Genomic DNA, 14,200 nt, shown 5'->3' on the forward strand with positions numbered 1-14,200 from the left:
TCAAAGGAAAATTAAAAATAAAGCCTTAGCGTCAAATGATACTCCGGGCCAAATATTTTCCGAGGCAATCGAAAATGTGGCAGTAGATATTTTAGCTGAATTGCCTAAGGAAAGTCATATTAAACGTACCATTAGAAACCATCGAAGTATAGACAACCATTAAATACTAAATGTATAAATAAATAAACCATATTTTGTTTTTTAATCTATATATTATTAGGTGTATAATTTTATTTCATTGCAAGTTCAATTTTGAGTTGAAATGGCTGACTCATGTTGTCAGTTTTAAATTTCCGACTTATTATTTAGTTCCATTGACGTTTTGGTAGATATTGTTATGGGCTACGAGATATCTATAGGATATCTACGAGATTACAAGGCTAAGTTAGTATGACCATGCCTCGTGTCAAGGGTAATGCGGATGCTACTATGACCATTACACGTGTCGGGATAGTAAGCGCACCAATAATTACAGTACACTAATGATACATTTGAGATGTTATTGCACATTCTCAAATTCGTGTCCAAATTTGCAACAACAACAACAAGGACACCTGGTTTCGCCCAGAAGGCGACCACACGACGTAAACAAGAGACGCACCACAATATAAAAGGGAGCCCGAAGATCAGCAACGGGAGATGTACCAAAGCTATCAACAACTGAGCACTTTCACGTCACTCAGCCACTTATTTATTTGTTACATGTATTTTGTTTGTATGCAATAAAACATATAACGTTATTAAGTTTAACTTTCATTCAAATTAACCATTTGGATTCAAATCTGATACTGGCACGCAACAATTTGGCGCAGTCGGTAGGATTCACTTTTCAAGGAGGCAAACTGTCAAAGGCTACCATCAACAAGGAAGACTTGATCATTCTTTCTCGTTGATAACTCCAGAAGAGAAGACCATTCAATTCAACGTTGCAGAAAGTATCAGACAGGATGACAACATCAACGAACGTCGCATTATTGTGAGTGAATAGTTAATTAAATTATTACACGGATATATGTTACAAAAATATAAAACCTAAGAAATATCATTTAAGTAACTGAATATATTTAAGTAGGTCGTAAAAAAACTATTTAGGAATTTTTTTTTTTTGATTATTAAAGGGCAATTGATTTATTTGAATTATTGAGAAATATTGAGTTATTATATTATTATTGAGGGCATATTGAGTTATTTGAGATATTATTGAATTATTATATTATTTTGAGGGCATATTGTTGAATTATTGAAATTATTATTGAGGGCATATTGTGAATTATTGAGATTATTATTGAGAATTATTTTGAGGGCATATTGTTGAATTTTTGAGATTATTATTGAGAATTATTTTTGGGCATATATTATTGAGATTTATTATTGAGTTATATTATTATAGTTGATTGTAAAACGTATCAAATGAGTGTGAAAGCAATTTATGGAGAACACAGGTACATCTCCTTTGGAAGTAGCTAATCCATCGAATAAGACGTCTTTAGAAACTCCAGATTTGAGTTTAGAAGTATTAAATAAAACCCAACAGTTGATTAATTTGGGAAGCCCTAGTAGAAGCCCTAGGCCTAGTAAAAGCCCTAGCCCTATTGAAAGCCTGAAAGAACGCCCTAGTTTATTTAGAAACCCAAGTGAACGCCAGAGCGCGAAAATAAAACACAGCTTAGAGAGAAGTTTAAGTTTAGACAATAAAAAGGTTACACGTAGCAAGGTTACGGACGATTTTGAACATACTGAGTTAACGTTCGGGAGAAAACCGCGTGTAAAGAAAATGGTTACCATAAAATTAGAGGAAGCATTTAAGCTTATACCTATGTGTACGGGAGAAGACGATATCTATCCGTTCATAAATGCATGTGATATGGCAGTAAATTTGGTTGAAGAAAAATGCGCACCGACTTTAGTTAAATATATTATAACAACTAGGTTGTCCGGTAGAGCATTAGAAATGATAAAATATAAAAACGTTGCTTAATGGGTATACATTAAGAGTTATTTATCGGATGCTTTTGAAGATACGACAACTGCTTCAAGTTTGCAGATACAATTAAATTCCATTAAAATGCGTCATGGTGAAGACGTCAATGATTATTGTCATAGAGTAGAAAAATTGTATTATAAATTATGTAATGCGTGTACACTTAATAAAGAAGAATCAGAATCAAAAGTAATTCACGAAACTTTAAAAGAACAAACATTGAATATTTTTATAAAAGGATTAATAAGTCCTATAAGAACAATTGTAAAGGCACGAAATCCTAAAACATTAGAGGTAGCTAAGCAATTGGCAAGGGCAGAAGAAGTAGAATATAATTCAGAAAGAGAAAATAACGGATACAGGAACGATTTTAATAAAGGCAATTATAATGCTTCACGACAAAATAATAATAATTACCAACGTACAAATAATACAAGAAATTATAACACAAATAATCATATCGGTAATTTTCAATCAGATAATATATACCAAGGAGGTTGATCAAATATAGAATACCTGTAATAAAGTGGAAACAATAGTACAGGACTTTACGATAAGTTAATAACAAATAATAGAGTAGAATATAATTAGGAAATAGGTTAATAAAAATTTTGGAAATATGGTTTTATTCGAAGGTAATGTAAAAGAAACTATAGGTACACTTTTAGAAGCATTAAAAAAGGTATTATATAGTGACAAAAAATTACAAAACAATAAAATTTAACATTAAAAATAAAATATGAAATAAAACGTAAGTTAGGAATTAATTTGTTTTACCGATTAGTAAAGTAATAGGTAATACACCGTATGTAATACAGAGCAATCTTTATATAATATTTCTATTAACATAAAAAAAAAATATTTTAGATATTGTAGGTCCATTACCAACGACCTTGTCTAGTAATAATTATATTTTAACAATGCAAGATGACTTATCTAAATACACGCTAGGAGTACCAATACCTAATCATCAGGTAAACACGGTCGCGGAAGCTTTTGTTATACATTTCGTGTGTGTACATGGAATACCGGAACGATATTGACAGATCAGGGAACGGATTTCCTTAGCAAAACATTTACGAAGTTTGCAAATTGTTAAAAATAAATAAAGTTAATACTAGTCATAGTAATTGAAGTAAAAGGAGATGAAAATATAGTTATACAACGTGGCCAACGAGGCATTACCATACAAAAAAACAATGTAAAACAATATTATAACGATAAAGCAAATGAATAATTAAATATAAGATGATAGTATAAAAATAAAAAAAAATGAAAATGAATAGATTAAGAAAGGTCTATTAAAAAAAAAAAAAAATTAAAGTTAAATAAATAGTAATGAATAAACTAAATATGAATGACGAGTTAGAATGTAAAACATAAGGTCAATGTTACGATACATATTTCGTAAGACTAAAATCAGAATTATAGTTTGCATAAACTAAAACCGCAAAAACGTAGAGTATACGGAAGAAAAGAAAGTAACTATACTAAAACAATTCATGATCTATGAGAATGGATGTAGAATAATATACCAATTATAAATATTTAATCATATTATCATAAAAAAAAACAACGATATGAAAACTTAATAAAGCATTTTAAAATATTAATATTAATTTATACCTATGTGTAGATTCAGTTATTCAGTTATTTAATTTGGTATGTGGGTAGAACGTAACATTCGTGTGTAATATTAATTAATTATTCACAAATTTATTTTATTATTTTAATTGTATTATTCAAGGTGAAGGAGATTCAAATATTAAAAAATATATATATTAATAATATATACTGTACTAACATACTTTATATTGTATTCTTGATTGATTTAAAATTTGATATAACTAATATTATTATTAAGTTACCAATGTAAAACTGAAATTGTAAGTGTAACTGAGTGCATTTAAGAAAAATTGTAAAGATTTCTGTCTTGCAGACATAAACCTTTTTTTTTGTGGGGAGGTGTTATGGGCTACGAGATATCTATAGGATATCTACGAGATTACAAGGCTAAGTTAGTATGACCATGCCTCGTGTCAAGGGTAATGAGGATGCTACTATGACCATGACACGTGTCGGGATAGTAAGCGCACCAATAATTACAGTGCACTAATGATGCATTTGAGATGTTATTGCACATTCTCAAATTCGTGTCCGAATTTGCAACAACAACAACAAGGACACCTGGTTTCGCCCAGAAGGCGACCACACGACGTAAACAAGAGACGCACCACAATATAAAAGGGAGCCCGAAGATCAGCAACGGGAGATGTACCAAAGCTATCAACAACTGAGCACTTTCACGTCACTCAGCCACTTATTTATTTGTTACATGTATTTTGTTTGTATACAATAAAACATATTACGTTATTAAGTTTAACTTTCATTCAAATTAACCATTTGGATTCAAATCTGATACTGGCACGCAACAATATCTTAAAAAAATGATGTGTACGCAATCGTAATTAAAATATTTCCAACACTGTAAATCTTGTGTATGTTATAACTATCTTTAATTATTTATTAAATTAGTTAAAATTGAACATGAATGTACATTGAATTACATATGCACGTAAAATAAATTATGTTAAGCCCCCCAAAAAAACTGATAACATGATACCACGGGTGTTATAATACTAGTAAAACTCTTCGATATTAATAAAAAAAAAATACCTAATAATAATATAGTAGTAATAATTTATTCTAAGCAATTATGAGATCATATCGCACGTAAAAAGTCTTACTAGAAAGAATAATTATATAATAGTATAATATAACCAATGTTCGGACTTATCTAGATATTTATCCAGATAGTTTTTTGCTCATATTTTATCTTATCTAGATAAAAAGTTATAAGGTATCTAAACGTTTATCTTAGATAAATAGTTTACTAATCTAAATAAATTCATCTAGATACTTTTAGATTCTGAACGGAGTGATGAATGTATTGATTTTACAATGATGTGTGTTTTTTTTTTTTATGTCTGTCGACAACATTTGGAGCAGTAAAAATGCTTCGATTTTTGACCTCAGCCCCTCTTTGAAAAGGAAATTGAATCTAGTTGGTACTTTGGGGGGTCAAAAGTTAAAAATCTTCAATATTTTTAAATGAATCGGGAAAAACCCTAAAAAAATGAGGGAAAACGGGATTTTTTACGCAAAACCAGTTTTCGTCAAAATTAAATTTTTTATTTTGCCATAACTCAAAAACTAATCGATGTAAATACTTGAAATTTTCACCAAATGTTTATATTAGCGTTCTCCATACACAGATAAATTTTCAAAGAATTTTGACTTTTTTTGAACTTATAGACAACTGAAATTTTCAATTTTTCTGAAAATTTTTTTTGAAGTGTCGATAAAATTTTTTTTGCCCTAATAATAATATTAAAATATAATATATTCTAGACTGACGAATCATCCCCGTTCAGAATCGTTTTTCGTATACAATGATTTTACCTATCATTGCATTCAAATTTAACCTACCCTAGTCCAAAGTCCACCCCGCCCCCTAATGTACAGCAGAACGGTATCCACTAACCGACTTTTTTTTATTGATGAAAATCGTAAAAAATGGCCAAACGATTTTTAAATTTTTTTTTAATGTATTATTTATAAATAATCTAATTTATAATAATATGTACAACTATCGTAAAATAACGACCGTGTTTACTCATTTCCCATTGTCGCATGTCGTAGCCTGTAGAAATTAAAATGTACAATTCGTCTATTTTAGGAATCGATGCTTGCCGTTGTCTGGTTATTATCGACGGTTGTCTATTATGGACTTTTTATATTTTATACAATTAAAATATGAAGTATATAGTTACAACTTAAATAAAAAAATCGGTCGCCGAAGCCCTCAAAACACACTGACAATGTTACAGCCTATGACTTATCAGCGACAAACACAATATACACAATATACCAATATAGGTAGTCAATACGCATTCGAATTTTTTTAGATTTTATTTATAGTTTGGTTTGTTGAGTGTTTTGTCTCTGTAATCTGTTCCCGATAATCAATTGTCATTTATTCATTTTTCTGTCTTCACTGTCTTCAGTCATCAGTGTATCACGTTATCGATTTCGGCATTTGTTAATAAGTCAGAAAAAATATAAATTTCAAAACGCTACCGTTAAAACATATATATGTATATTATTAGATTATACACTATATACATTTTTCAAAATTTTTAATTTTATTATAATCTGTTGGCTATGTCTATTATAAAAAAATGTTGTTATTATTATTTTTATTTATTAATTATTATGTAAGTACCTATTGCCCAATTAAAATATACTTAAATCTAAAAAAAAAGTCGGCAAATGGGTACCGCTCTGCTGTACATTAGGGGGTGGGGTGGACCTCGGACTAGGGTAGGTTAAATTTGAATGCAATGATAGGTAAAATCATTGTATACAAAAAATGATTCTGAACGGAGATGATTTGTCAGTCTAGGATAAATTATATTTAAATATTGCCATACATTCTAATTTGAAACAAATATTTTATTTTTCAATTAGGACGCATTTGCAAAAGGCATGGTTAATCAATTTTGACTTTAACTTTAGATATAAATACAAACAATTTTATAAATTTTGAACTACAAAATAATTTGCAAATATTCATGATTTTGACGAATTTTTGTCAAAATTTGAACTTCAAATGCTAATAAAAAAATTGTGCCTATGTATTCTTATAATTTTTTAATAACTATAAGAATAACATATGAGGAACTTTGTATACAATTTTCAAGTATTTTGATTGGTCAAGAATGTGATTTACTTGTTCTGTATAATATGTTGATCCATTAACATATAATAATATTTTTTACACACTAAAAAAAATAAAATGAAAAAAAAAAAAGTCGGCAAGTGGGTACCGCTCTGCTGTACATTAGAGGATGGGGGGGACCTCGGACTAGAGTAGGTTAAATTTGAATGCAATAATAGGTATCATTGTATACGAAAAACGATTCTGAAAAGAGATGATTTGTCAGTCTAAATATTTAACGTTAGATATAAGTATAAATAATTTTAAGAATTTTGAACTACAAAATAATTTGCAAATATTCATGATTTTGACGAGTTTTTGTCAAAATTTGAACTTCAAATGCTAATAAAAAAATTGTGACTATGTTCTTATAATTTTTTTACCGCTACAAGAATAACTTATGAGGAACTTTGTATTAATTTTTCAAATATTTTGACTCCGTCAAAAAAATTTTATCGACACTTCAAAAAAAAAATTCTCAGGAAAATTGAAAATTTCATTTGTCTATAAATATCTCAAAAAAAGTCAAAATATTTTGAAAATCAAATCACGTAAAGAAAATGAAAATCTAAATAACTGGTAAAATTTTTAAGTATTTACGACTTACACTATTTGAATAATAACAAATATCAAAAATCGTTTGAGGCTAAACCGTTATTTAACGCGGTTTTGTAAAAATTTAAATTTCAAACACTCATAAAAATTTTTTGTCTGAATCCGGTAGAGTTTTTTTTACAGATATTTGAAGAAAAATTTATGAGAACCTGTACCAAATTTTCAAAACTTAGTTATAAAAGAAAAATTTTTACGATTTTCCAACCACAAAATTACTTGCAAATTTTCGCAATTTTGACATATTTCGTATAAATTTGAAATTTAAGCACTTATAAAAAAAAATTGTGACAAACGATTTCGGATTTTTTTTTTATCACTTCAAGAAAAACTTATAAGAAACCTTGTATTAAATTTTCAAGATTTTCTGGTCAGCCAAAAAATTTTTATCGTTATTTAAAAAAAAAAATACTTAGAAAAATTGAAAATTTCAATTGTCTATAAATAGTTCAAAAAAAGTCAAAGTTCTTTGAAAATTTAACTGTGTATGGAGAACGCTAATATAAACATTTGGTGAAAATTTCAAGTATTTAAAATATTCAATTTCCTTTTCAAAGAGGGGCTGAGGTCAAAAATCGAAGCATTTTACTGCTCCAAATGTTGTCGACAGACATAAAAAAAAAAAAAAAACACACATCATTGTAAAATCAATACATTCATCACTCCGTTCAGAATCTAAAAACTATATTGTTAAGTCAGATTATGGTACACCTATTTTAAAATTATTAAAAAAAATTATTTTTTTTATCTCTTTATCTAGATGAATATGAGTTTAGTCATCTTTCATCTCTATTTAGATACTTTTGAGTTGCATCATCTTTATCTTTATCTAGATAAAAAAATATTTATTTAATCCGAACACTGTATATAACCTATTATAAGGCCATGATATAATTATTAATTTACAAGTAATAAGCGACGGCCGGAAATCGGTAAAATAATTTAAAAACAGCTAGCAAATTAAATTAAACCACATTTATACGGGTCATAAACGCGGGAATTTGTCAAAATTGAGTGCGAACGTTCGCCGCTAGGATACGTCATACTCGTCTGAGGCAAAGCGCTAAAAATGTATTTTGCCGCGTAGCCGTTGAAAATGTTGAAATAGAGCCGATAGCCGCCGCCCGCCACCCGGTGGCCGTGTCCAGGGTAGTGTAACTCCATTGGAGCGTTTTGTACCGTATAGTTTCATCGTACAACCACCGTTAGCGCTACATGTCTTGGCGGCGATCCGGCGGTCGAGCACCGGTCGCCGACTGACAACGGTCTTTTCACTTTCGTCTCCCTTGTGGCGGCCAAACGATTAACGAATTAAAATTTCTTAATTACTTAGGTACTCTTAATCAGTTTAACTGTGTTTATTGTTTAATATTAGTATTTAATTATATTAATATTGTTATATTGTTTTTTAAACTGTTAAACATAATAAGTACTCACTACTCGTTTAAAATTAAGCCTACCAAAAATGCTTCAAAGTGTGTAATAAATGGCTGTCAATCCAGAGGTAAGTATTTTATATTTTCATAAAACGTTTTTACAGTAGATAATTATTCTTCAGAAAATGACTTCTTAAGAGGATACTACACGATCAATAATATTGTAAAATAATTGATATTGCGCAATATTATTGACGGTCTAGTAAAGATATTGAAGGATTCTACAATATATTGAAGAAATTCAAACTGGATTGGAAATTTATTGACACATATTATTGTGTAGTGTAGGAGCTGCTTTAGAGTACCTATTTATTATTACAGAAAACTGGGTATTTCCATTTTCATTTATTTTATAATATGAAAAAGATAAGTTATCTTTGAAATGATTTGATGCTATATCTAAATTAATATCATACCTGTAGACATTTTGTAGGCATTGTCCAATTAAATTTATAATTTTATTTTTATTGATACAATATTACATTATTACACATTTCTTAATAAGTATTACCCAAAATAACCTAACTTCTATAATATCTATAAATATGTATTATTTATGTAAATAGGTGTAGTCTGTCATCGTTTTCCAAATCCAAAAACATGACCAGACTACTTGAATGGATGAAAATTGTCGGATTGGAAAACCACAATTATTATGATGTGTATGCCAAAAAAATGATTTGTGCTGTACACTTTACTGCTAATTGTTCAAGCCCCGGAACCAAAAGGCTGAATGCCAACTCATATCCTTCGCTTAACTTGCCATGTAAGTAAATATTAAATTAATTAATAATTTATAAAATATATGTATGGTTCTTTAAGTAGTTCATCGTAGTCATAATAGTACACCTGCTAAATGTACTTCAAATGTTGTTTCTGACAATACACCAGTTTTTAGTGATGGTAAAGACAATTTTATATTATGCTTTTTTATATTTGTAAATATGTGACATAATTTTTTCTTTAGTGGTCATTCCAAACGACAGTGAACATGATGTGATGGATACATCTAACATATCTGGTTTTCATGTTTTAGAAACATCATTAATCGATGATGAACCATAATTGGTAAATTATAATTCTTGTATGCCTAGTAATAGTCTTCTTAGTATCAAGTTTTGGTGCTTTAAAGTATTTGCGTATTATTTTTGAAATACAAAAATCTAGCTGAGTGCTTATTTTATAATCTATAGATAGAACTGCTGATATTGTTGAACAGAAATCACAAAAGCTTTGCATGCACCAAAAAAGCTGAATAAATGCCCTGGTAATTGGGTTCTATTGCTTTTAAGTTATAAGTATTACTGTGAATTTAATGATTTTGTTAGTTAATTGGTATAATACTTTATTAATATTGATGATCAAAATATTATTATGCTTACTGCTTTCGACCGAGCACAAAAGAGTTAATGTATGACATTATTTAAAAACATGCTAAAATGTTTTGACTTAAATTGTACATGCCTGCTTATAATGCTTATTTAAATACTTCATACATCATGTATGTTGTAATTAATTTTATTGTTCAATACTAAAACAATTGTTATTTTTACTCCAGGTTTGCTTGAAAGTATTGGTGTAAAAAAATGTAGTTTGTTAACTCCAAAGTGCAGGAAACTTTATTCAGCTGCTAAAACTGTTTTTAAAAAATATCACCGTTCAAAAAGTTCAAAAAATCTTTTTAAATCGCGTCTGAAAGCTGCTAAAAAGTTTGCTGACACTTATTTGCATCAAAAATTATCTGACAAACTCACTGCAGCAGCTTCACTTTTTACAAAACTTCAGCTACGTGAAACAAAAAAGAACAATAAAGGTCAGCGATTTACTCTGGATGAGAAAATGCTGAGCCTTTCGCTGTACAAGAGGAGTCCCAAATGTTATAAGTTGTTGTCTCAGTTAATAGTTAATATTTTAAAAATTATTTAAAAATATAATTTTGCTGTGTGGGAAAAGGTGTGTTTCCTTATGAATATATTGACCATCCTAATAAATTAAATGAAACTTGTTTACCACCAAAACAGTTTTTTTATAATTCATTAAAAGATAAAGATATTAGTGATGAAGATTATGCGCATGCTCATAAGGTTTGGAAAAAATTTAATATAAAAACATTGGGAGAATATAGTGACTTATACTTAGCAACAGATGTATGTTTACTTTCTGATGTTTTTGAAAATTTTAGAGATCTTTGTTTACAAACACTTAAACTCGATGCTTCACATTTTATGACCGCTCCAGGATTTGCATTCGATTGTATGTTAAAACATACTAATGTTAAATTAGAACGGCTTAAACAGTATGATATTCAAATTTTTCTGGAGAACGGATTACGTGGTGGAATTTGTCATTCAGTTAAAAGACATGTAAAAGCTAACATTCCTAATATTCAAAATATTAATTATGATTCAAACAAACCTGTAACGTGGTTAGCTTACTTGGACTGTGTAAATCTATATGGAAAATCAATGCTATCTGCTTTACCTCATAAAAATTTTGAATGGTTTAACGATTTGACAATAGATATAACACAAATTGAAGATGATGCTGAATATGGTTATATTTTAGAAGTAGATGTTATTTATCCAAACAATTACATGACAATCATAATGATTTCCCATTTTTACCTGAGAATAAATGTCCTCCCAATTCAAAAGTAAAAAAACTATTAACATCATTAGAAACGAAATTAATTATGTAGTTCACTATAGAAATTTGAAACAGGCCATCGTTAATGGATTAAAAGTGAAAAAAGTTCATAGGATTCTGCGTTTTTCACAATCTCGTTGGATGGCACCATATATAAATTTATGTACAAATATGAGGGTTAAGTCAAGGAATGAGTTTGAACGACAATTCTGGAAACTGTTAGTGATAGTGTCTATGGAAAATGTATGGAAAATGTAAGAAAACGTATGTCAATGTTTCTAGTATCTAACGAAAAAAAAGCACATCGATTAATGTCGAAAACAACATTTAAAGATCGAACTATATACACAAAAAATTTAATGGCTATTCATATGAATAAGGAAAAAATTAAATTTGATAAGCCTATTTATGTAGGATTTGCAATATTGGATATTTCAAAGTCGATAATGTATGATTTTCATTATAATGTAATGAAAAATATGTATAGAAATAAAATTAACATTGTGTATTCAGATACTGATTCGTTAGTTTACGAAATAAGAACTTCTAACTTTTTCGATGACATAAAACGAAAATTATTTTCTTACTTTGATACTTCAAATTATCCGAAAAATCACTATTGTTCTAGTGATCATAGAAAAAATCAACCAGGTTATTTTAAAGACGAATTAAAATCTGAAATCTTATTAGAATTTATTACTTTACGTCCTAAACTCTATGCATATAAAACAAATAAAGATGAAGTAAAAAGAGCTAAGGGTGTTAAAAAATATGTTATTAATAATCACATGAAGTTTGACGAATATTTAAATATATTAAATGCATATATCAATAATTCAGCTAGTCAACAATTATGTAAATCTATGAATTTTATACAATCAAAACACCATTTTGTTTATTCTAAATCTATAGATAAAATTGCTCTTAGTGCGAATGACGATAAAAGGATTATTATGCGTGATGGTATTAATACTATTGCATATGGTCACTATCGTTTAAAAAAATAGTTTATTTTATTTTTTTAATTATGTAAAATTGATATAGTATTCAATAAAAATAATAATATTAATAAAATAAAATATAGGATAAATACAATTTAAAAAAACAAAAAACGTTATTTATTCATTATTTTTATTTTTATTACTAAAATGCATGTTTAAACAATTAGCTAAACAGTATAACATTTAATTTTTCAGAATGAACAAACCTAGAATATTCGTTCAAAACCTATAATTCCAAATTAGAAATCGATATTGAAAATCTGAGTGAACTCTATTTATTTTAGACAAAGTTTTACATCGATTGCCAGATTAGTAGGGATATGGTAGTAAAAAAATTAACGGATTTAATTTAATTATAACATTCGGTAATCAATTAAAAAATAAATTAACATAAAAATGAAATAGATCCAAACATTGTAATAATAAAATGGTTAATACAATTAAAATAATAAATATTGATTGATACATTTCGTTTATTTACTATTTTAAAGTATCGTTTACATCAATCCACGAATTATGACTGTTGTTAAAACCTAACCATTTAACATATAATTTGTTTTTATTTTTTTTTATAATACGTTCAATGAGAAAGGTGTCGGGAAAAAATGTTTTTTTTAATTCTTGTGTATAAAAACAGCCTAATATTATATTATTTGAACTATCTTTTAGTTGATAAGTTAATGGATCTGTATTTAAAATTTTAGAAATAGTGAACACTTCTGTTGACCAATTTGGTGTATAACCTTTACTGAAATTATGTTTATACTTAGATATTCTTACTTTGTCATTAATTTTAAATTTAAGTTTATTTTATGTATTAATTTGTAATGTTTTTCTTTTAATTGTAACCGGGTTGATCCGAGCTTCGTGTGGTGAACATTTTATTGTTGAATGTTTTGTATTATTATAATTATATACTAATTTAAAAATTGAATTTATCCAATTCCATGAACCTGTTGATGTAAAATATTTGTAAATTTTATTTTTTATTGTTCTTATAACGCGTTCAACCATACCAGCCTTTATACTACTGTATGTTGAATAATGTCTAATATGATACTTATTCATTATACTTTGAAATTCATTATTGTAAAATTCTGTTCCGTTATCTGTTTGTAATAATTTTGGTTGATTTTTTTTAATATTTTATTATACCTTTTGTACACTCCTTTGCTGTTTTACTTTTTAGTGCTTCTACCCACACATACTTGGTAAATGTATCTATAATAATTAAAATGAATTTAAAACCATTATTTTGTCTAGAATGTGGTTGCATGTCTATTAAATCAGCTTGCCAGAGATCATCTTTAAACCGTGTTACTACGCTTCGTCTAGGAAATATTTTTCTCGCTGGTCCATGTAATTCCTCAGCTAAACTGGTTAAGATTGTCATTATACTATAATATTTCTCTCGCGTAATTCTTCTAAAATTGATATAATTTCATTATTGACACCAGTATTACCAACATTTTGTGATGATGTTAGAAGATTTAATCTAGTTACTAGTTCATTCGGATCGTCATAATAAACTAATTGTGTTTGAGGTATTACATCTTTATATAAACCAGAACCTCTCTTAACCTTTGGGGTTGCAGTAAAATTTAACATTTTTTCATTCTTTGGATCTGTAGTCATAGAACTGTTTGCTGTTGGACGAAATTCAAATGGATCATTTGATATAGTTGTATTATTATGAATATTACTACGTTTAGTGTTAGATCTAGATAAATGATCGGTAATTTGT

Source organism: Aphis gossypii, chromosome 1, assembly GCF_020184175.1.
Source record: "Aphis gossypii isolate Hap1 chromosome 1, ASM2018417v2, whole genome shotgun sequence".
In the NCBI taxonomy this organism is placed as follows: Eukaryota; Metazoa; Arthropoda; class Insecta; order Hemiptera; family Aphididae; genus Aphis; species Aphis gossypii.